Source organism: Chrysemys picta, chromosome 16 (assembly GCF_011386835.1).
Source record: "Chrysemys picta bellii isolate R12L10 chromosome 16, ASM1138683v2, whole genome shotgun sequence".
Classification (NCBI taxonomy): Eukaryota; Metazoa; Chordata; order Testudines; family Emydidae; genus Chrysemys; species Chrysemys picta.
In genome coordinates, this window is record NC_088806.1 from 18,878,215 (window position 1) to 18,902,325 (window position 24,111).

Consider the following 24,111-nt stretch of genomic DNA (forward strand, 5'->3'; position numbering starts at 1 on the left):
ACACTGACCAACAGCAGGGGCTTCAGAGAGAATTGTAGAAACCCAATACTGGACAATTATGGAATAACCTGTACATAGGCAAAGCTTCTTCCTAATTCCAGGCACTTAACAGTTGGCTCATCTCCTCCAGGAGGAGGATTTAAGCCTCATATATATATATAATTTTCTAATGTTAATATGGTTGTTCATATTCATATAAATATATAAATATCAAATCCTTTTTTAAAATTCTTCACTTCATTAATATCATGCGGCAGTGAGTTACGTAGATTAACACTTTCTGCCGTTGCCATCAGGCTTGCGTTTGCTAGTTCAGCTCTGATTGGGTAGACATGATGGCCACCATCTTGGCTGACAGGCCAGGGATTGACCCGGGGATGTCCAGAGCTAAAAGCATGACCTGTTACACCTCAATCTAACAAGCCAAGGCTAGCTGTGGTAGACTCATATCTTCTGTGGATTGGCACAGAGTGGGCTGTGTAATACATGTTCACAGGACAAGAAAACCATCTCCCACCTAGCTCTAAATATAACATACCAGCTACATCTCAGAAGTGCCAATGTTCCAGAGACCACAGGCATCTCCAAGAATATTGTAAGGAGTTATGGGAAACAGAACAGAAGGCTATTTAATGAAGTAAGTGGTTGTGAATGGGGGATGGGGATTCTGGCCCACTGGGATTCAGGGGAGAAGCCACCCTGCTCAAGACTGTCACAGGCAATAGCCCTAATACCCCTCTATAGAACTGCTTGAATTTTTTGTTAATGAATAATTTTCCCCTTTTCCAAAATAGATTCAAATTTTTCAATGTTTTTCAACCAAAGCCAAACATGAAAAAAATTGGTTTTTGCCCCCACTCCACCTCCCTTTTCTTTTCAAAGGGGAAAAACTGAGGGGCGGGGGGGGGGGGGAAATGGAAGATTTTCAAGACCAAAAATTCTCAATACAAGTTTTTGTGAGAAAAACAAATCGAGTAAACAAAAGCTCCCTTTTGAGAGCCACAGACCGGAAATGAATTTGTAGCATTGTTGTTGCCCTGTTGGTCCCAGAATATTAGAGAGACAAAGTGGGTGAGGTAATACCTTTTATTAGACCAACTTCTGTAGGTGAAAGAACTCTGTGTAAGCTCAAAAGCTTGTCTCTTTTACCAATAGAATTTGGTAAAAAATATTACCTTACCCACCTACTTTCTCTAGAAATTAATTTGAAATTTTCTCACAAAACCACCACTAGGGTGACCAGACAGCAAATGTGAAAGATCAGGACAGGAGGTGGGGGGGTAATAGGAGCTTATATAAGAAAAAGACCCAAAAATCGGGACTGTCCCTATAAAATCGGGACATCTGGTCACCCTAACCACCACACTAATTCTCAACTAGCTTCCCCCCAACCCCCAGGAATGTACTAAGGGCCAATAAGGGGTTAAGAAGTAGTGAGGGCTGGCTGGTGGCCCTCATCCCCCTCTGCCAAGTAACCCAGCTGGAGAGAATTAACCCTTGATTGCTGCTGAGGGAACAGAGTTACACAGAGCTCACCAATGAGCCTCTAAAAGCCAGGTGGAAGTTATAGCCCTGTTTGGGTGATTTCTAATGTCCATTTGCAATGAAGGGAGCAGCTAGTCAGGGACTAAAGGACTTTGGGGTGAGTTTCTTGCTTGTTGAGTTGAAAGCTGAGTGAGTTTGAAGTTACCCTGTGCAGAAAAGGACCATTCTTTCAGGCTTAGCTGAAGTCTTGTGTACTGTGTTTACACAGCAGGGGTAGTCACTTTTTTGCCAGAGTGCTTGGTTTACCATGCCCTGGACTCTCTTTGCCCTTGTCTAGTCTGCCTATCATACTGAGTTCCCCATAGCTGTATGCCCCCCCCCCCCCTTCTTCTTCTTTTTTTTTTACACGGAGATGATTGGCTTCCCTTTGGAAAGGACAGAGCGAGAGGAAAAGCCTCTGTGTTTCTAGAAAGCAAAGATGGCCTCAAGGAAGACCGTGACCTTCTCTTGGAGGTAAGGGGGATGGAAAGGGCTGAAATGTTGCCTTTGCAGGCTGTCTGCAAAGAGAGAGACACCTCCTAAGCGGGAGGCCAAAGCCAGGCTTTGGAGCACCAGATAGCAGCCCCCTACCCTAGTTGTACTGTAGGAAGTGGTTGTATCCCCCTAGCCTGACGCACATAACCACTAGGTGTTGGTTACATTGTCATGGTGCATTTCTAGAACTGTTGATTGGCCTAGAGCCAAACATGTCCTTTTCAGCTAGGGGGCTCTTGTTCTTCACCTTAATCTAAAGCAAATGCATGCTCTACTCTGGCTCATAGGTCCCTCTGAGATCCCTTCCTAAACCCCCTCACCATGCTATTCCCCCAGCAGAGGAACCTTACATTTAAAGGTGCAGTACACAGAAAACAAAATATTTGTATATCCACAAGCTGTGGTTCTTGTTAATAATATTAACTCATCAGGAGTGTGGTACCACCTAAAGGCACCCTTCTCTAGTAGACTGTTAAGCTCTATGGGGCAAGGAATGTGTGTGTGTGTGTGTGTGTGTGTGTGTGCACGCGTGCCGACCCCAGCCCAGCAGTGCCCCCCTACCCTCCAAGTCCCTGACTAGGCCCACTGTCACACAAGTAATAGCACTTAGAATCAGGGCCTCATTGTGCTAGGTGCTGTACAGATAAATGGTACAAGACAATCCCTGCCTCCTAATGGGCTGAGAGACCTAACTGCAGTGAGATTCATTCGTACAGACTCTTGCACTTGTGACCTCTACACAGGCCCAGCTCATTGCAGTAGCTGGTCTGATTGCAGGATGGGGGTTCACATGGACAAGGCAAACAAACAATAAGAGGATGGCAGTGCTGTTGTACCCATTTTGCAGATGGGGAAATTGAGGCACTGAGAGATTGAATGACTTGCCCAAATCCCTATGTAATCCCAGGTCTTGCAAATTTCAGCATAGCTGTGCAACATGAATTGGGCACTGGAGCAGCAAAGTTTTGGTGTGATGTGCTGGGTGGTAAAGGGGGTCCTTGATCATATGCCAGTGCAATTGAGAAGAGCCCCACCCCCTTCATACTGAGGCTACAGAACTTAAAGGGGGCTGGTGTGGGAGGTGGGGTGGTGCAGCGAGAGGCAGGTGATGGTAAGAGTGAGGCAGAGAGGGGTGTGTTCTCGTCTCTTTCCTTCTGTGCACCTCAGTGCCTGGCAGGGTGGGAGCTGGATGTTTCTGTGGGTATGTCTACACTGCATTGTAGACATACATGGGCTTGTGGACTTGGTGTTTCCAAGGCTGTGCTTGAGCATCTATGCTGCGTTGTAAGCCTGGGTTTGCAATTGCCGGACCCAGGTCTCACAGCTGTGCTAATCCATCCATATTGCACTTTGCAAGCCTGACTAGGGCTGCATCCACACTGCAAAATGCCAAGGCTTGGACCTGAGTCACAGCAGGACTCCGGCTCAGATCCACCCGCCTGGGCAGGTCCTAGGGCCTGGGTCTTGAGTTGCTTGCAGACCTGAATCAGACAAATTGCGTTTAGACAGTAGGGGTTTGGGGCTCAAACCTGAGTCTGGGCCCAGGTTTACAATGCAGTGTAGATTATTGAGGGGAGCCCCAACGCCTTCGTACTCAGGTTACAGAACTTAGAGGGGGCTGGTGGGGAGATTGTGACAGGGCAGCGAGAGGCAGGTGACGGACCGAGTATGGAAGGGTCTGTCTACACTGTGATCAGAGATGCCTCTGCAACACATGTAGACATACCTGAGCTAGTTTTGATCTAGCTCAAATAACAATAGCAGTGAGGCCAGGCAGCACAGGCTAGCCACTTGAGTACAAACATAGGGTCCCAGGAAGTGATGTACAATCCGTGCTGCCATGGCTTCACTGATATTGTTATTTGAGCTAGCTAGCCCGGATACACTTCCTGCAGTCACACCTCTGACCGCAGTGTAAACAGACCCTTTGTCTGCAGCAGAGCCAGGCTTGTGATCACTGGCACTGCCATCCCAATGCCCCTGAATCCCATCTCCCTGAAGAGCAGGATTCTTATGTTTTTCTTGAAGCACCTTCTGCAGGTGACAATTCAGCAGTGAGTCTTGCCCATCCAACTGCCTCCTCCTCACCTAGATGCTGACCACAGTCACTTTCTCCACTTCTCTTGCCTGCTGATAGCATTGAATGCTAATACTGCCTTTCATATGGCTAAAAGCCCTGACATGGTGAATTTCCGGCCTAGCTAGATCATTAATCTTCTCACTTTCTTGGTATTTGCAGAATCGGGAGGGGGATGTGTATCTTTAAATCACATGTAGCATTAGCAAAACACAAACGCCTCTGGTTCATTGCACACGCTCCACTCACCAAATCCAGGCAGCGAGAACAAATACTTCTCCTTGCACTCAAGGAAATGACTTTAGACACAGCTGCAAATTACTATTTGTTTAATGCTGGAGGAAAATGGACTAAAGCCATAGTAATTCCAGGGGCAGAGTCAGCACCCTGGGATTAGCTCTTTCCTAAGGTTAAATCAATAGTGATGTGTGTTTCCTTTCAGCACAGAAAAGGAAAGGTAGGGGACGGTCAACATGGGGAGGGAAGGACAGCTGTGGTAGGGGGAGGAGGGGAAAGGTTGAGTGGGGTGTACAGGTGGGTTTAGGCAGCTGGGGGGAAGGGGCTCATAGGGAGAAGTCTCATTGGGAGGACTTGTGGGGAAAGGTATGATGGCAATGTGATTGGGAGGAAGACCTAGTCTCTAGTGGCAACACATGATTGGAAGAAGCAGATGGATGGTCCTGGGGGCACACGCATTACTTTCGTGGATTCAGTTGGCCAGACTCCGTTGATTTTTACTGCAGCAGGGACAAGAGACAGGCCCTGAGAGTGAGGAAATCCCTGCTTATTGAGGACATGTGGCCTGGCCCGAGGAAGATGACATGCCATCCGAAATGCAGTTGATCAGAAAGCTGTTGCTATTCCTGTTGATTTCAATGGTAACAGAAGCTAGGGTGACCAGACAGCAAATGTGAAAATCGCGATGGGGGTGGGGAGTAATAGGAACCTGTGTAAGAAAAAGACCCAAAAATCGGGACTGTCCCTATAAAATCGGGACATCTGGTCACCCTAGCGGAAGCAGTGCCCCAGTTATGCAGTGATGATCTTAATGGCCGGAGTCGTGACAGCAGCTATCAATGCTGTTTGCTAACAGCTAGTGTGCGGTTAAAACATTGCTAAGGGTAGTTGAGAACTGGGGAAGGCAAATTCATCTATCTGACTTAGGGAACGGGGGGGAAACATCAGATTGCAGCTCGCTTCGTTCTGGCATGCAGGGATGTTTTAGTGGAGGTGATTGTTAGCAGAACTGACCCAAACTGGGTCACCAACCAGTGATTTGTGCTGTACCACAAAGTGGCTTCTAACTAGGTCAAACACAGACTTTTTGAAAATGCCAGAAATACATCTTCACCAGACGGAGAGGAGTAGCTGTTTTGATGGGTCAGTAACTCTGCTACGTATGAGGGCCAAGGCTTTCAAAACCCAATGATGATTTTTGGATGCCTCTGCTCTTGAATGCCCCTCCTGAGACACCTAAGAGGGGCCAGATTTTGGGGAAGTGCTGAGCACCTGGCCTCTGAAAATCAGGCTCCTTAAAAATGTCTCAAACCCAGGCACCCAAAATCACTAGTCACTGTCAAAAAACCTGGTCTTGATCCTCCCCAACCTGAATTCTTTGAAACTTTCTGCATCTCCCCCACATATCAGCAAAGAGTTAACAGCAGAGCCAGGTCTGTTACAAGGATTGGTATTACTCCATCTGAAATAGCCTTACAAAATAGATTACAGTACATTATAAAGGACCTTGTGGTCATTAATGTGAATTGAGTTCCTACTGTATGAAGATTGATTTCCTGCGTCAGTCTATTGGGTGAATAATGCGTGTGAAGATGCATATGCTCTAGGCATCAGCCTGTTTATCAGAATAAACTGTAAAAATGCTCAAAAAGAGACTTAAAGATCCTTTAACAGGAATTTGTAGGAGTAACCTCAATTTTTTTGCAGATGGTGAGATACACACAAGCAGAGATTAATTAAAATGGGGTCCCTGGCCAGGGCCATGTTAAAGTACAGGCACAATAAGCTCAAGTGTAGGGCTCCTGGAGTCATATGACAATCTCAGCTCTCATCTTAAATATGTTACGTGCGCACAAACTGAGTTAAAAGATCATTATTCAAGTTGCAAAGGTCAGTCATTCAAAAGAGAGTAAATGCCAACATTAAAGTTGTGTGCGCAACCTTATTTTGCTCCCTTTGTGGGCAAGCGGTCTAGAATCAGAGAAATGTAGGGCTGGAGGGGATCTTGAGAAGACTGAAGTAAAATAGGCATTAAATACTTCAGCCTTCCTGATGTCATGTGCTGTGAGTTCTAGACTTTTTTTGTTAATCTTTCTCTTGCTCTGAATCTATGTAAGGAATCTCTCCTTATTGCCTTTTCTGTCCCTTGTGAGGTGTAACTCATTTTGTGCCTTAGCCTTTTTGATTTTGTCCCTACGTGTTTCTGCTATTCTTTTGTTCGCATCCTTAGCAATTTGTCCATGTTTCCCCTTTTTATAGGATTCCTTTTTGATCTTCAGGTCATCAGAAAGCTTCTAGTATGGTCACATTGGATTCTTCCTATTCTTCCTGTCTTCCCTTTGCATCGGGATAGTTTGCTGTTGCAACTTTTAATATTGTCTTTCTGAGAATCTGACAGCTGTCCTGAATTATTTTCCCTTAGATTTTCTTCCCATGGGACCTTTCCTACTAGTTCTCTGAGTTCTGTTAGTCTGCTCTTTTGAAGTCCATTGTCTTTATTCTGCTGTTCACTCCTTCCTTTCCTTAGAATCCCAAAATCTATTATTCCATGATCACTTTCACCCAGATTGATGCAAATCTGAAGGTTGAAGGCAAATTCCTCCTTGTTAGAACCAGAACTGAAACAAAACATTGTCCCTGATACATTCCAAGAACTTATTGGACATTTTTGTGGTTTTTGCCATGTTACAGCTATGCTTTGTCTTGAGATGATTTTTAATTACAGGGTCTCGTATTATCTTTACCACAGGCCTCCTGCCTTATTCAGTGTGCAGGATGGACAGTGCTGACTTAATGAGCAGCCATTCAATATTTTGTTTTCTCCTCGTTGTTCAAGGTATGGCCACACGTTTTATTGACTGTGCACTAAATTCAAACCATGCCCTAAAAACAGTTCTTAATTTCCTCACTAACTTTTCTACAATGCCCAGCACTGTAGTATTTGAGTACTTCTCAAATCTTAATGAATTTATTTTTACAAAATCCCTGTGGAGTGAACAGAAATTCGATCATGTCACATCATTTGGTCCCCCCCACTACAGAAAGGATGTGGACAAATTGGAGAGAGTCCAGCAGAGGGCAATGAAAATGATTAAGGGGCTGGGGCACAGGACTTACGAGGAGAGGCTGAGGGAACTGGGGTTATTTAGCAGCCTTCAGCTACCTGAAGGGGGGTTCCAAAGAGGATGGAGCTCGGCTGTTCTCAGTGGTGGCAGATGACAGAACAAGGAGAATGATTTCAAGTTGCAGTGGGGGAGATCTAGGTTGGATATTATGAAACACTGTTTCACTAGGAGGGTGGTGAAGCACTGGGTTACCTAGGGAAGTGGTGGAATCTCCATCCTTAGAGGTTTTTAAGGCCCAGCTTGACAAAGCCCTGGCTGGGATGATTTAGTTGGTGTTGCTCCTGCTTTGAGCAGGGGGTTGGACTAGATGACCTCCTGAGGTCTCTTCCAACCCTAATCTTCTATGATTATCTTGACACCTACATGGATCATCAGCTGGGCTGGAACCTTCTAGCGCTACTGCTCCTTGAGCTGTTGGAGTAATTGATAACAATAGCAACTTGTCATCCTCGATGTGGACCAGGACTAAAGGGGGTTGGGACAAATTGCCCATTGGTTTCACAGATATTTGCTGGGGAAATTCTCAGAACACACCGCCTGTAATAAACAAGGAATGTTGCTGACGACAGAGGAAGGTGAGACTGAAGAAACATGGGTGCCATTACAGGCTCGAAAGGACAAAGTGGTCCCCAACACTTCTGCCTGTTCCCTGCCGCATCCTCTCCAACCTAGTTCTGTATCTTCCCCACTCCAAGTTCCTCATCCCAATACCATGGTCAGGGCCGGCTCCAGGCACTAGCCGAGCAAGCTGGTGCTTGGGCGGCAGCTTGTAGGAGGCGGTATTCCGCCCAATCCTAGGGCGGCACGGCCACTTTTTTTTTTTTTTTTTTGGTGGTTGTTGTTCCGCTCTGGCCACCCTGTAGGGGATGGAGGACGGGAGCACCCTACAGCAAGCCCGGCAAGGCAGCCCGCGACCTTCCCACCCAGCCGACCGGAGTGGTGCGGAGCCCTCCCGGCAGGGGGCACGGCGGAATGGGCCGCGTGGCAGCACCCCACTGAAGCCCTGGCTGCCCCCTTCTTTCTCTCCTCCCACTCCCTCCCCCTGCTAGCCGGGGCACATCTGCAGGGCAGGGAGTCCCCCTGCACCCTGGCTCCAGCCACGCCGCAGGTTGTTTTTTTGCTTTGCTGTTCTGGCCGCCGTGGGTTTATTTTTATTTTTATTTTTATTTTTTTGCTTGGGGTGGCCAGAAAGCCAGAGCCGGCCCTGACCATGGTCCTCATTTAGCTAGCCCTTGTCTCCATGCCTCCAGCTTCTCATACCAGTTTTAGGGCTTGTCCACAGGGGGAGTTATTCCAGAATAGTGATTCCTGATTAACTCCATCTATGGACATACTTATTCTAGAATAAGTATACCTTATTCCAAAATTAGTTTAATCCACTTTGGGAGTGGATTAAGATAATTCAAAATAAGGCACTCTTATTTCAGAATAAGTGTTTACATGTGGAGTTAATCAGGGATAGTTAAGGCTATGATTTTTGTCACGAATCCGTGCATTTCAGAGACTGCCGTGACTTCAGCCCTGGGGCAGCGGGGCTGGAGCTGTTAGCTGGGGACCCACAGCTCCCGGCCCCTGCAGGTGGCAGGGGGCCCTCTGGCGCAACTGAGCTGCCATGGGGGGCATGGGGCCCCAGAGCCGCAGCAGTGATAGGTGCTGGAGCCTTCTCCCTCCTCATTTTGTCACAGATATTTTTAGTAAAAGTCACCGACACATCACAGGCGTCTGTGAATTTTTCTTTATTACCCATCACCTGTCCATGACGTCTACTAAAAATATGTTACAAAATCTTAGCCTTAGGGATAGTTAATTCACTTTAAATTCACATAGTACCTTATTCCAGATTATTTTGCATGTGTAGACAAGCCCCTAGCCTTCATTTCAGATCTTCCTGTCTCAGTCCAAAGCTCCTTATCCAGTTAGTCACAGCTTCCCCCTTCCAGGCCACTCCTCTGATCTCTCTCTCTCTCTCCCTCTCCTTCCCATCCAGCCTATAGTTGCACCCCCTGCCCCCATTGCTCCATCTCACAGGTTTCTAGTTTCCCTCCCTGAGCTCCTCAGCCAATCTCAATGCCCCACCCTAGCTCCTTGTCCCAGTGTCCTTGGCCAGACACTCCCAGCACCCTTACTGGCATGCTGGTTTCTCAGCTGATCTCACTGTCTCTTTCTCTCCTATCCATACACACAGCATTGTTTTCCCGGGGTCCTTGTCCAGCCAATCCCTCTCCCCCTCAACCCCCACCAGCCTTTAGTTCTGCTTCCCCCAAAACTCCTCACAGTCTTCTACTCTGCTTTACTTTCCCCCCTCCACTTAAATCAGGCACCTTCCTCCTCTGTGCCACCTCAGCAGAGTGGGGAGGAGACAACCATAATAATATATACACATACCAGCCCTGCCTATAATATATGTCTCTTCCCCCATGGGGAGGTGAAGAAATAAAAGTGCAACTGGTGCAGCAGTGTCTGCCTGAACCAATATCTCCAGAAGTATGAACAACCCCATTGATTTCTGAAATCTGCTTCTCTGGGATGCCCACACTAACAGCACCCCAACAGAGCCCTGTAGTGGGCATGGGGGGAGTGGCAGCCCACACACACACACTCAGTCCTATGCTCAGGTGGGTGGAGGTTGAATCTTTTGTCCTCTGAGACAGCGCTGTACACAGGGAGCAGAGCTCCAGGAAGGCCCAGCCTGCCCAATCAAGGAGTGGTGCCACGTCCCTCACCAACACCGCTGATGGTTCTTGCGTAGCTGGTCACTGCCAAGCTGAGGAAGGTTGGAGCCCCACGGTGCAGGAGTGGAGCCGGAGGGGAGAATGTCGAGCGAGCCTGCGGCCCAGAATGCTTTGCTCCAGCTCTAGCTGGTGGCCTTCCCAAAGGACTGTACTCCTGCTCCCCAAGCCGCAGGGTCCAGCAAGTCTCATCTGGCTTTCTGAGCTGCCTGTAAAAGGGCTAGGCTAGTCAGAGCAAAGGCCTTTAAAGAGGCCTGGGTGTACAGCATATTGGTGCTGTCTCCGCCATGCTCGGAGAGCAGAAGATGACAGTGGTTTGGAAGCTATTCAAATTTATGCCCTAATCCTGTGTTGGGATCTGCAGCTGCAAAATCCCACTGGCTCTTTGTACAGGTGCAGAGGCCCACACAAGCCAATCCTGATGCAGGATTCAGGCCTAAAGGAGCCGGCTGATAGTGCCACCTCTTCATTGCCCAGCCCTAGGGGAGAGAGCATATCTTCAGCCAATTGAGGAGTCTGGTACCAGAGTTCAGAGTCAGGGTTGAACTGTAGGGGTGGGGCGGGGGGTTCCCGAGGAGCCTTCCAGAGCATCTCCACTGTTAACCAAACAAGGCTCCCATAAAAGTTCATTAGCTGTAGCTATAAATTAATAATCCCTGCTGCGACTGTTGTGTAACAAGATGGCAATCCTGACTGTATCTGTAAATAATTCATGCTATTAAATTCGTTACATCCAGCACTCGTTTACCCGCTGTGACTACAAATATTCCTCTCTCTCTCTCCATAGACAGCATATGTTATCCACCAGGCACAGAGACTTAGTGGTCATCATGAAGAGCCTGTACCACTCGATGGGTGGGTGGGTTTGGGGAAAACAATGTGGAGCTGACTCGAGTGTTTCTATTAATCAAATGTCCAGAAATGAAATGGCGTCTACATTCCTTCATGTACACATAGGTTTGGCAGAATTCAGCATTTATCTTTTAGGATGTCAATGGATAATACTGATTAAAAATAAATTTCCGTTTTTATCCACTTTTAATTTTTTTACAGTTGTGGGAAATTATGGGCGAGTCAGACAATTATTGTCTAATGACAGTAGACATTGATTCCAGAAAGTTAACGGTTTATAACAATTAAAGCACAAACTGTCAGCATCACATGGCAAAATATACAAAGTAAATATCCTTAAATCAGACTCTACATTCTCAAGCAGCACATTTTTTGCCTCTCTGTAAATTTTAATTATGATGATGGTGTGATAAATGAAGGGAGGGGGGTAGCTCCCTTTTATGGACACCCAGCCAGTAGCTATAAAATCCCTCTTAGTAGCTGTTCTCTAATTGCTTACCTGTAAAGCGTAGATAGGTAAAAGAAAGTGAGTGGGCACCTGGCCAAAAGAGCCAATAGGAAGGCTAGAACTTTTAAAAATTGAAACAAAGACCCCTTTGTCTGTCTGTCTGTCTTGCTCTCCTGGGGAGAGGCTGACAAGGCAGAGCTATGCTGTAAGAAGCTTGGGGCCAGGTATGAAAAATCCTTGGTATCACAGCTAGAAACTACTCATTTGAAACCCCAGATATGTAAGTAGATCAGGAAATGTCTAGGAAGACGCAATTAGGTTTATTTCTTTATGGCTTGTGGACTCCTCTGTGCTAACCCCGGGTGCTTTGTTTTGCTTATAACCTTTAAGCTGAACCTCAAGAAAGCTGTTCTTGGTGCTTAATCCTTGTAGGTGCTCTTTTAAAATATAGCAATAGCCTGAGTTCCCAGATGTATTTTTTTCTTTTTTATTAATAAAATTTACCTTTTTTAAGAACAGAATTGGATTTTTTGTGCCAAGAGGTTTGTGTACGTTGTTTAATTAGCTGGTGGCAACAGCTTATTTCCTTTTTTTTTTCTTTCTTTCTCAGCTCTTCCCCGGATGGGGGTTGAAAGGGCTTGAGGGAACCCCACAGGAAGGAATTCCCAAGTGCACCTTCCTGGGCTCTCAAAGGAGTTCTGCATTTGGGTGGTGGCAGCATCTACCAATCCAAGGTCAGAGAAAAGCTTGGGAGTTTAATACCAGCTTGGCGTGGCCAGTATTAATTTTTAGAATCCTTGCTGGCCCCCACCTTCTGCACTCGAAGTGCCAGAGTGGGGAATTACCCTTGACAGATGGAAATATTTTTTCATCAGTTTGAGGACACAGTGAAAATGATACTTACCAATTTAAAATCTCGAATCCTTCCACGCCTGTGTAGACAGAGGCACAATCCAAAAAGTCTGAATCTGACTTCAGAGTCTGACTTCCTCAGTGTATCTTACAAGGTGCTCAGCCATGTGAGTTTGTTTTGGACTCACCTCTGACATGAATTGAACTATACTTTTAAAAATGTAGCCCCCACATTGATCTTCTCACCAGCCATCTGCTAGCCAGAGGGCTTTGGAGGAGAATGCTGAACCATAGGTATGAGACCAACCCATTTATCTGATAGCTAGCAGTGCAGGGCTATGCCTCTGGAAACTGCTTCTGCTGACTGTTCACCCATGCAACAGGGTTGTAGTAAACTCCAGGGCCCACTGCAAGATCTGTGTGGTTCTTCCCCCCCCCCCCACCCCAAAAAAATGAGAGAATAGCACGGGAGAGTCACTACTTGGAAATAAATTACCAGTAGGGAGGCCTGGACAGTGGGTGAGAGTGGGTTTAAAAGTGGGATGGCCTTTGTTTGGAAAGCGAAAGTTCTGGGTTCTTTCCAAGCTTTGCTGCAGACTCACTGTAAGATCTTGGGCAAATCATTTCACCTCTCAGTGCCTCAGTTTCCTCGTCTGTAATATGGGGCTAGTACTTCTCTACCTCATTGAGGGATAGAGAGTTTTAATAAACGCCTGTAAAGTGCTCAGATATTTGGAGAGCAGGGACTATGATTTTGTGCTTCTAATTACTTCCCAATAACTGAGCTTGAAACAGGGAATCTAGGTATTTAAGCCAGCACAAAAGAGAAATGCTACTAATTCAGAGATGGACCAAAATTCTCTCTTGAAATACATGTACACAGGTAGCATATTTAACTATGTAAATGGTCGAGCAACATCTTGTCTACTGCACCTTTAAATCTCAAAAGATTTTGCTATCTGTGGAATAGGGAGCCATTTTGTGTTCAGTTGAATGCAGAATGCTGGAGGCACACACACTGTGCTCCCACCTAGACACTTTGCTCCTGTTCTATTTTGTTGTTGTTGTTGTACTAAAATAAAGGTAACTGTTACTGAGAGCATTTTATTCTTTGTGCATAGAAAAAAAATAACATTTGGAAGCAACTTCTGAAGTGTTTAAGTATATTGTGGAATACAGATGGCTTGATTACTACACTCCCAATGTTTCTAACATTTCTATATTGCTGTATTAATAAGACATAAGATGATTGCAAGGTTCACAAATGTGCTTGTCACTCTTTGGGACTCGTAATCTTGTAATTAACTGAAGTTTTAAATTAATTTTACAGCGTGATCTCTATCAGCTTTGTCATCTGGACTGCCCAGGCATGATCATCCAGAACAAGACTCAAACAGAACCATTTGGGGACGCTATTGAGTCATCTTACATCCCTTTCCTACATGCTAATAACTTCTTTGGTGTCCTTCCAGTAAGTACTGTATACACTTGCACATATTCCCACATAACCTATAAAAAAATTAGTCAGTTAAAGTTAGTAAGTTATTTATTTGCACATGGAAGTATTAATTGATTGGAAGTTGGTGGCGCATTTTCATTTAGGAAATACATGGTGATTTTTGTCCATGACAAACTTATAAGGAAGTGATGGAATTCCTTAAGCTCTTTCATTTAAAGCCATATTAAACAAAACCCAACGCTCTGTCACTTTAATGTATGAATAACTTGTATGATAAGTTTTAGACTAAGTTCTTCAAAGGTTTGCCTAGTAAACAACTGTCTCTTTTAGTACATTGGGGATCATTGGTGGGGAGGAAAGGCCTGTTGCTGATGGGTTTATAGGGGTGTTTTTAATGTGCTTGCATGCAAAGGAACTGTGTAAGAAGAGGTGGCTTATTGATCATCTGAGCTGGAAGAAGGGATGAGATGTGCATGTTAATTGGATGAGCTAATGAGTATTGGGACCCCCTCGATCAGGGAGGTTGGGGAGAAAAATGGCTCTCGGCTTTCCTATAAACCAGAAAGAGCTACTGTGGTATGCAGACTTCCTTAGTCAGAGATTTGCCTTTTTGGGATGCTGAAAGAGAGAGGCTCCGGCCAGCCTGGGAGAGTGAATGTTTTAATCTATCAGGTGTCTTCATCTTGTTTAATCAAACTGACTCTAAGCCTGGATCCTATCCAGCTATGTCTGTCTATTCTGGTTAACCTTGATGTTGGGACGTGCACCTGACCTATGCCCAACACAGCTGGCTTTTGTTTAAGATAACTGGAAACAGAGAGGCGTGACTGTTGTGGTGTTCACGGGAGGAGGGGTGCCTTGGCAAACAGCTGCCTGAACTCTGACCTCAGAGGAGGGAGGCCAAGCCAGGAGGGGAGTAGCAGTTGGAGGAGGTCAGCCAAAGGCAAAAAATAAGTTGCTATCTCCCCAAAGATGCACATGGCTCATTCCTGGGTTTAGTTACACTGAGCATGGTTCGCTGAGACAGATCACCAACAGGTAATTGGTAATTAAATCTTGTACATGGCCAGTCTCTATGGCTCCCTCCTTGTTTTGGAGTGTCAAAGATTTTTGTTTGTTTTTAATGTGGCCTGCTATCTTACTCTAGCTTTTCCACATAATACACAGTCTAATGAAACATGAAGTATTATGCTCTCTCCAAACCTATGTAAATGGTTCAATTAACATCAGATTTTTACCGAGCATGTCAAGATTGGAGACCTCTCATAAGAAAGAGAAATGCAATCTAATCCAAGGGTATAGGTCTCTCAGATATGGCCAAGCCAAGAGATGAGGAATGAGCTTACAATGACCAAATCAGCTGATACAGATGGAAAAAATATTACTACCCTCCCGCCCCCTGCCTCCCAAAAACCCTTCACAATTAAAATTCCTCCCACAACTTGAAATTCTATGGCAACATTACAATGTCATAACCAGCTGTGTATCTTTTGAAAGATTAAAAGACATAAAGTGAAAAGTAAGGGGAAAAAAACAGTGATGCAGAATCATATGGGGGTGGGAGTACACGTAATTGAGGTTGACGGGGGGGGGGGAGGGGAAACATCCCCTAAATCAAAACTCCAAATACATCTGTGGCCTCTTGCCATGGGAGTTTCATAGACTGGTTGCATCACATTCCAAGAAATGTGATCTTTTAAAAATAATAATAAAGAAACTGTAAATGAGGACTTCTGGCAGAATGACAATACAGTCCCAGCAGTAAACAAGCTAGTTAAGATGACAAAATAGGTCATTAAAGTAAATAGTATAAACTGAGTCTCAGCCATGGCTAGGAATCCTTATTATGATAGAGGATATTAAGATGACAAAGGAGGTTGTGGGGAACTCACTAGTGACAAGTTTATCTGGGGCACAGGAGTGGGACATCTCTGTTTACAAGGAAAATAAATTACTGGAACTGCTAAAGTGCTAAGTCCATTCTATTTAGCTGAGAATTAACAGAAGGTGTTTTAGAAGCATATTAAAGATTATAAACTGCCATCTCGCTAAGCAGCATGCACAGTGCCTCTTCGCTTAGTGTGAGGTCTTCTGTGGTTTGATTCAACTGGGTTTTGTGACTTTGGATTTATAGGAAATGGTTCTCTCACTCTTCCACATCTACAGACTATTGCTTGAGAGCACCCCTCCACTTTCCAGCCCTGAACTTTTGCTCTCCTCTGAGCAATTACACTGTTTGGCTACAGGAAACATCAATATTAGGGTAAGAACAGAGCATGTGCAACAAAACTAAGCTTAAAAGTTTGAACAAATATTTGTGGAAAGATAACTTGACTACCAGAGGTGCTCTAACTACAGCTGGTTAGAAAGCAGGACTTAGTTGTGATTAAAAACTACATGGAATTTTCATCCTTATATTGTTGCTGTTTTGAAGTTGCAAATTGCTCATCAACTCCAGTTGAGTTTATGGATGAGACTGCTCCCGTACGACTCCATCCTCCAATGTTCTGAGCTCCTCCCCTTCCATTTATCTTAACAGGAGATGAGTAGCTCAGTGCATCAAAGGATATCCAGACTGGGAACAGCACATTGTCAGTAAATGATGGAGAATCTCCATGGGCAGCGAACTTTGAAATCTCACGTTAAACCTGATTTCAAAGTGATGTTTGTCCAATTGGGAAACACAAACGCCATGTGAGCTGTGTCTCCAATCAAAACTAGCCAGTGCACCTTAGATGTTTGTTTACTTACAACCAACTGCTTGTGAACAGTCTACGGAGCGAGAACGTGTTCAGCAAGTAACTGCATAATGAATACATTCAGGGGATTTGGAAGCTGTTCATGGATGACTCCTGAATGGAAAAAGAGGCAAAATTGTCATCCGAGTTATTCGCTTGACTCTAACAGGGACAGTATTAAAGAGACAAAATGAGGCCGTTCCCTATTTGTAGCATGTTACATTTATTAGGACTGACTTTTCTGTGACAACTTGCTGTCCCTGATGCTCTAATCTCATCTGCCCAGTTTGCTTTTTCCAGTTTGGGTCTATCCCTTTATGTTTGTTCCCATCTCTAATTTTGGTGTCATCCACAAATCTGATTGTGGTTGAATTTATACACAAGAAACCTTACACAGTGAAGGTGTAAAGCAGCTCCATGAGGTGCAGTAGGGCGTTGGTCTACTAATGACCTTAGGTGGCTAAACAACCTGCAAGAAACCCTATGAGTTGTGGACAAGGATACAAATAGCAGAAAATATCAGTGGTGGAAGATGTGCCGATGCTGCATCATAATGCCAAGCAACTCTGCACACCCCCTGCAAGCTGTCACTATGAGACAGTTTTAGAACCTGATACAAAGCCCATTGATATCAATGGGAGGTCCCCCACCACCACTCATCAACTTCAATGGGCCTTTCATTGTACATTACTACTCAGTGTGATGGAGTCCAGCAATGGGAGTTGTCCAAGGTGCTGAAGGACAATGTTGACTCCTTAAGCCTCATTGGCTTTGCTGTGCTCTCATCAGAATTACTAATTCATACCCTTGTATCACAGTGCACTTGAGGAATCTTGTACTCTTTAGATTCCTGTAGGGGATCCTGGCTTTTTGTCTGATATAAAACAAGGCTTTGGTAAGAGAAACAGTGTTCTCTAGTGGATAGGGCATTGGACTGGGAATCTACAGCCCTGGGTTCTATCCCCAGCTCTGCCACTGGCCTGTGGGGGACCTTGGGCAAATCACTACCCCACTTTGTGCCTCGGTTTCCCCAGGTGTACAGTGGAGATACTTGCTTACCTTATGTAAAGTTATCATTATCTTACAGAACCTTACTAGTGGTATATACGAATTAAGTTCAGTGTCTGGGTTCACCCCATTATAAAAGAGCCACTTCCAAAATTTAGATCCAGGTTTGGATTTCATCCCACCCCCTAGTTTTAGGGTGTTTTGGAGCCAGGATTTTAGTTTGAGCCCACCTCTAATAAAGCTAAAATAACTATTAAAGTAGCGTCCAAAGACTCCGACCAAGGTCAGGCCCTTTTGTGCTGGGCACTGTACAAACACATAGTAAGAGGTACTCCATTCCCCAAGGAGCTTAAAATCTGTCTAGACAAGACAGACAACAAGTGAGGAGGGAAATGGAGGTATGAAGAGGTGAGATGACTCACCCAAGGTTGCATACCAAGTCACCGGTAGTGCACAAGAGAGCATAACAACTTGCTATAGCTGCCGGCTAGTGGACGTACAAAACAGGTCAGTGTTATGGTGTGAAAGATCCTTGTTTCAAATCCTGCTGATGACCCATGATAAGAATCATGACACAAAGGGATCCTCATATGTTAAGTATCACAAAAAGAGACCAGTATTTGAGGGCCAAATGCTGTGGTGTAAATCTGGATAAATGCCAATGGAAACCACTGACTTAACAGAGAGCACAGTTTGCCTCTATCTGTTATGCAGTGATGCATATTTTTTCCATTTGACTTGCAAAGGAGATGTTCCTTTAAAAGCATTTTTATCTCCCTTCTCTCCAACACTGGCTCATTCCGTTCCTCACTGCACGCCCTTTCAAGATGGAGCAGAAAGGGAAACCATGTAATTATTTCCTCTGCACAGCAAATGCAGACTTCGTTCTAACTTATCATGGCAGGGAAATATTGATTTGCATGAATTGTTAAACAGAAGGTGTATTGAAGTCTCTCTTGAGGCTGAGAGTGGTGATACAGCTGTGTGAAGGAGAGCAAGCTGGGAGCGCTAAGAACTATTCAAGGCTTTTTTTTTTCCCCTTACAAACGTGACTTTTATTAGACACACAATGTGAAGTGTATTTTTGGAGATTACTTTGTTTCTTTCAATCATGGACTCAATGGACTAAAATTTTTCAAGGCTTTTGTTACATTTGGAGAAATACTGTGGGTTAGATTGAGGAATCTGTATATATTTTTAAAAAGGCACAAAAATCATGAAGGGCAGGAGATCTGTAACCAGGGTGAGGGGTGGTTAATAAGGTCTCTAAGAATGATGTTCACCCAAGTGATTAGGGCTCATGGAAAGCCCCTAATACATTGATTCTGCTGCATAGGGAAGAGGGAAGATGCAGGGGCTATTTGCCATCCTATATGCAGCAGGAAGGTGGAATCCATGCCAGCAGCATATGGGCTGCACCTTTGCATTGAGAAACGGTGGGGTAGCCACTGAATCTGTGTTGCACAGCTCAGGCCCATGCAGTGAGTTGCATGAGAGTTGCAATTACTGTTCTAGCTCAGGAACTATAGTAGAGGCAGCAGAGCTGTCCTGTGCCCTGTGTGTAGAATCTTCCCTTATAGGGGGAGCTGGGATGGGGATGTCATTTACAAGTGAAATTCACACAATTCTCCCCATAGAAATTCTTTCACTAAACTTCATTCAGGGCAGATGTGCCTGCATTTACCTACCTTAAAACTGAAGATTTGCCATAGATCAGCACAGCAGTGCAACTGGTTCAGCCTACTGTCTGATGCGTCAGAGCAGGATCAAAAAATAATCTCTCTAATGCAGCTGGCTGACTGGCCCACGCACATGGGGTCTGCTCCTGCTCTACTGAAGTCACTAGGACCTGCAAGTGCTCAGTTCTTCTGAAAATCAGGCTCCAAGCCCAGATGCTCAAAAGTAGCGAAGTGAAATCAATGGGAGTTAGCCACCAAAATACCTTTTGAGAAGCTGGGCCCAAAAACTTAAGTGGAGCTTCAGTGGCGGGAGAGTCCAGTGAGAGGAGCAGGCTAACAGGGAGCAGAACATGCCAGTTCTCGGGCTTCTAATCCTGTTTGGCAGATCTCTGCCGTTTGGGTGAAGTCTGAAGTGACTGATGTGAAGCCGTCTTGAGGTTTGTCTCTTATTAAGTAGCGTCACCTGGAGCTCCAGAACAAGTACTGTCACATTAGAGTCACAACTAAAAGGCACTAATTCCTGTTTCTGACAAAAGCCCTACTCCCTCCTTCCCACTTTTTTTTTTTTTAATAATCCTATGGGGCTATAATGAACAACCCAAAAGGTATGCAGCCCTGCACTGGGGCAGTCACCTTCCTGGGTTAGATAGGTGCATTATTGGCCCAATGAGAAAATGTTTCAGAGCAGAGTCATTCTCTATATTGAGCCAAAGTTTTTCCCGTTAGAATCCGCACACTGGGGCAGCTATCACTAAAGCGTGTTCTGATCTTACTCCCAACCCGGGTAAATCCGGTGGCCCTTGTTGATGCAACGGGGTTTCTCCAGCATTATGCATGTGTCACCAAACTCAGAATCTGGCAGGGTATAATTCAACGCACAGCAGAGAACTCAAACTGAATTAGCTGTGCCAATCTGAGTGCCGACGTTAAACAAGCCAGGACGTGTCTATTGCAGTTCATGAGCCCACGCGCTGCTAAACACTGGCTGAGCTTAGTGAACAGAGAGGGATGGTTTTTATGTCTGTGAATTGGAGTCCTTCAGTGGGTTCAACACTGAAGGCATGATCCCTCTGAGCCACAGTCTGCTCCCTCTTGTCCTGGCGTAAAGCAAGAGTGACTCCTTTACGGTCCGTGAACCTCCTCTGGATTCTCACTGGTGTAGCTGAGCTGGAATCTGGCTCCTCAGTATTCCAGCCTGCAGGTGGACTGGTCATTCTTTTATTCCCCTGCCACACTGGGGGATGCAGGGAACAGCATCTCCTCTTCACAGGCTAGTCTAGCATTGGTGATGGAGGCACAATACACTTCCCGTCAGCTCCAATTAGTTTCCTTGGTTACTGATTTCCAGTAACTCACCTGTGCGCTCCTGGCCTCTGTGAGAACATTCTCTCGGTCTCTCTCCACACACACACACGCAACAGCCTTATAGCGTCAGCTTATCTGCAAGCTACTTAAAAAAAAAAAAAGCTTTTAACAAAGTGTCAGCATCTGATGCTAGACAAAGCCCGTGGAGGTTGGGGAAGCTTGAAGCGTATCAAACTTCAGAGGCTGCATAATTTGCTTAATTATTAAAAAGAAGCAGGGAGTGAAGACTAAAGGCTCAATTTTTATTCTCTCCACGCCCTGAGTTGCTAAATGCCCACAATCCAAACTGAAGTCAGGGAGCGTTGAACGCCTCTGAAAATCAGGTTAAGTGGACAGTGCTGGTTTTTGAGTCTCTCTATTTTGAGCAGGGCGGAGGGGTTATAGGTCCTAGTAGAATGGTGATGAGTCGCATAGCGTACGGCCAGCAAAGCTGGTGAAATTATACGTTTTGAGAGGAGCTGAGTTTGGATTTGGTTTTTCTTTCCTTTTAATTAAATTTTCCTGGTAATGAGACTTCTGCAAAAGTGGAATCAAGTTTTCACCTAAGGGCTAGATACTTTGTCCTCCCTTCCTCTGGATGTTTCACTTCTTTTTTAAAAAAATAGCTTCACTAGAGAATTCACATCCGAAGAGTCCATTGAGGCCCCCTGGCTGCGATGAATGGGCACAGGGCCAGGTGCCCAAGGTCTTGAATTCTATTCTTAGTTCTGCTCCTGATTGGCCCTAATAATACTTTGCACTAAAGCCTGGCTTTTGAAAGGAGCCCCAAAGGAGTTAGACATAGAATAGCCAATGGGAACTGGGTACCAAACTCCCTTTGATTTCTTTGATCCTTAAACATCATATTCTATTGGAATTGGAAAAGGTTCAGAAAAGTGCAACAAAAATTATTAGGGCTATGGAATGGCTTCCGTATGAGGAGAGATTAATAAGACTGGGACTTTTCAGCTTGAAAAAGAGACAACTAAGGGGGGATATGATAGAGGTCTATAAAACCATGACTGGTGTGGAGAAAGTAAATAAGGAAGTCTTATTCATTCCTCCTCATAACACACAAACTAGGGGTCACCCAATGAAATTAATAGGCAGCAGGTTTAAAACAAACAAAAGGAAGTATTTCTTCACGCAACACACAGTCAACCTGTGGAACTCCTTGCCAGAGGATGTTGTGAAGGCCAAGACTATAACAGGGTTCAAAAAAGAGCTAGATAAATTCATGGAGGATAGGTCCATCAATGGCTATTAGCCAAGATGGGCAGGAATGGTATCCCTGGTCTCTGTTTGCCAAAAGCTGGGAGTGGGTGACAGGAAATGGATCACTATGGAACATAGACCAATGTTCACTATGGACTAATTCCTACCAGCGTTTTCTGGGAGTTGCCACGTGTGGATTGGCAGGCTTCTGAAAGTGGAAGCCTGACATCTGCTGAGAGGACTATTATACCCTTAGAACAATGCAGTACAGAATAGCTGACAGCTCCCTGTTCAGATCCTAGACCTCCCTCTGCCTTTTACTATGGTCTTGTCCTTGGAGGTACCTATGCTGGGAAATGCTTTGCTTTCTGCAGGAAGAAGCATGTACTCAGTTGCGCCGCTGTCTAATTCCATATTTCTTTGCTGCCTTTCTGCTCTGTCACGCTCTTGTTTTTGTTTTTCATTCCTTTACATCTGCTTAGATTAGCAATGCATAAAACTAGGCCAGAGTTGTATGTAAGTGGGTGGCGAGAACAATCTTTCTGCTGTTGAAGGACAGATCCCCTTTGTTACCAGATCTCTGCCTGAAATGGAAATGGGTGGGAAGCAGGCAAGATGGGAGTTAACTGACCCCTTGGCACCAGACTTCTAGATCTGGTGATCTAGATTTAAAATGGGCTGCAGGCAGCATGAGTTCTCAACCTATTGGCTACTTGTCCGCCTTGCCAAACTGCAACATAGTCCTGTGTCTGCCCATTCAGGAGGAAGTGGCAATGTATTTTGCTACCACAATACTAGACTGAACTGAATGAATACTTAAGACACATTTTCCATGAATGTTAATTCATAAAATTGTTGAATTTACTGCTAGGAATGTTCAATGCATTTTAAGCAAACATTGGAGAAAACTCACTGGAAAACAACGTTTGGGGGAAACTTTGGATCGTCTAACAGGGTGTATTTCCTCCCCCGAAACCTGATTCTAAGTTATGCTCCTTCAGTAATAGCCCAAAAATACAATTCAAGTAATATAAATCCCACATTAACCAGTGCAGCTTGAATAATTGATTTTACTCAGGAACAATTTGTCATGAGTAAACTTGGAGATCAATAACTAATTATCTGTAGAAAATATTCTGCAAATTTTTCATTATGAATAAACTCAAGAATAGTATAAATTGCTCCAGACCATCAGTGAGCTGGAAAAGGTTAAATTAATTAATCCACTAACTCTGATACTAATAGACACAACTCTCTCTTTACTGCGTGAAGTTCCTGATGCAACTATTCTTAGACTAAGATCATGTCTGCACTAGAAAATGCTGGTTTAATTAAATCAATTCAAAAATCGATCTAGTTCATCCAGTACAAATTCCTGATTTACACTGGTTTCATGCTTGCTTATAAACTGGTTGCAGTGTATCTACATTAGGGGTTCGCACAAGTTGAACTAGATCAATTTAAAAAATAATCAGCTCTAGTTAAACTGATGCATTTTTCTGGTAAAAACATAAGTTTCTATCTGAAAATGTCTCTATCAGTGAGGTTAAGGTCTATAATCAGATTCTTTATTTTTAATCTTAAACTATTGTTAGTATTTGTGGTGCCATTAAAAAGAGGGGAGGGGGGAACACATTTGTCCCAGGTGTAAATCTATTGGCTTCACCGGGGATAAATTTTACTCAAGGGGAGAACAAAATCATGCATCCTGATCAAATTACAATACTTCAGCCAACTTCCTGCTAATTAGACTAAATTCATCTTTTGTTTAAACCAGCTCCAAAAAAAGGATCTTTCCAAATCTTTCCTAGTATGTTATACGTTTGCTATAGTCCCCACAAGGGACTCTCATTGACAACAGCCCTGGTGAAATAAGCACATGCATGTGATGTGAATGCAGGCTTGTGGGGAGAGGATGTTTAATGGATGAACCAGGATCCTTTTATTTTGGAGTCACTCTCCCGTCAGTCCGGTTGCAGGTGATAATCTATCACAGTGCAAGCCGTCTGTCTAGTCATGTATGAAACCTTCCCTTTTTCATTCATTGCCTTGCTAACAAGGCCGTGTCCTATTCAGCTTGTTCCCTTTCAAATGTCAGCCAGTAACTCAATCCAGGCAGCTCACACCTGTGATGCTGATAAAACGGTTCTCTTGTTAGGCACTCTCCAGTATTTTGGCCTTGTCAGCGGCCTCTGTGGAGGAAATTAAAGCCCCCTGATCCCCTCTCCTCTGCTCCTAACTACTTTGCCTGTGTAGCCTAGCCTAGCCAAAATGGCTCTGGAAGAGAGAGAGCCGAGAGCCCAAATGCTGCATCACTGCTGGCTCTGAG

At 44.7% G+C, this 24,111-nt stretch overlaps 1 long non-coding RNA gene across 2 annotated transcripts in view; it reads left to right on the forward strand.

Annotated features, from left to right (window-relative positions):
* The first annotated feature begins 1,463 nt into the window (after positions 1–1,463).
* The window catches only part of LOC135976094 (uncharacterized), an 84,441-nt gene continuing 61,793 nt past the window's right edge, over positions 1,464–24,111 (forward strand). For both annotated transcript variants that reach the window (XR_010593327.1, XR_010593328.1), the window contains exons 1-2: positions 1,464–1,998; positions 13,670–13,810. This is a non-coding gene — a long non-coding RNA (uncharacterized LOC135976094). The remainder of the gene's footprint in view (positions 1,999–13,669; positions 13,811–24,111) is intronic.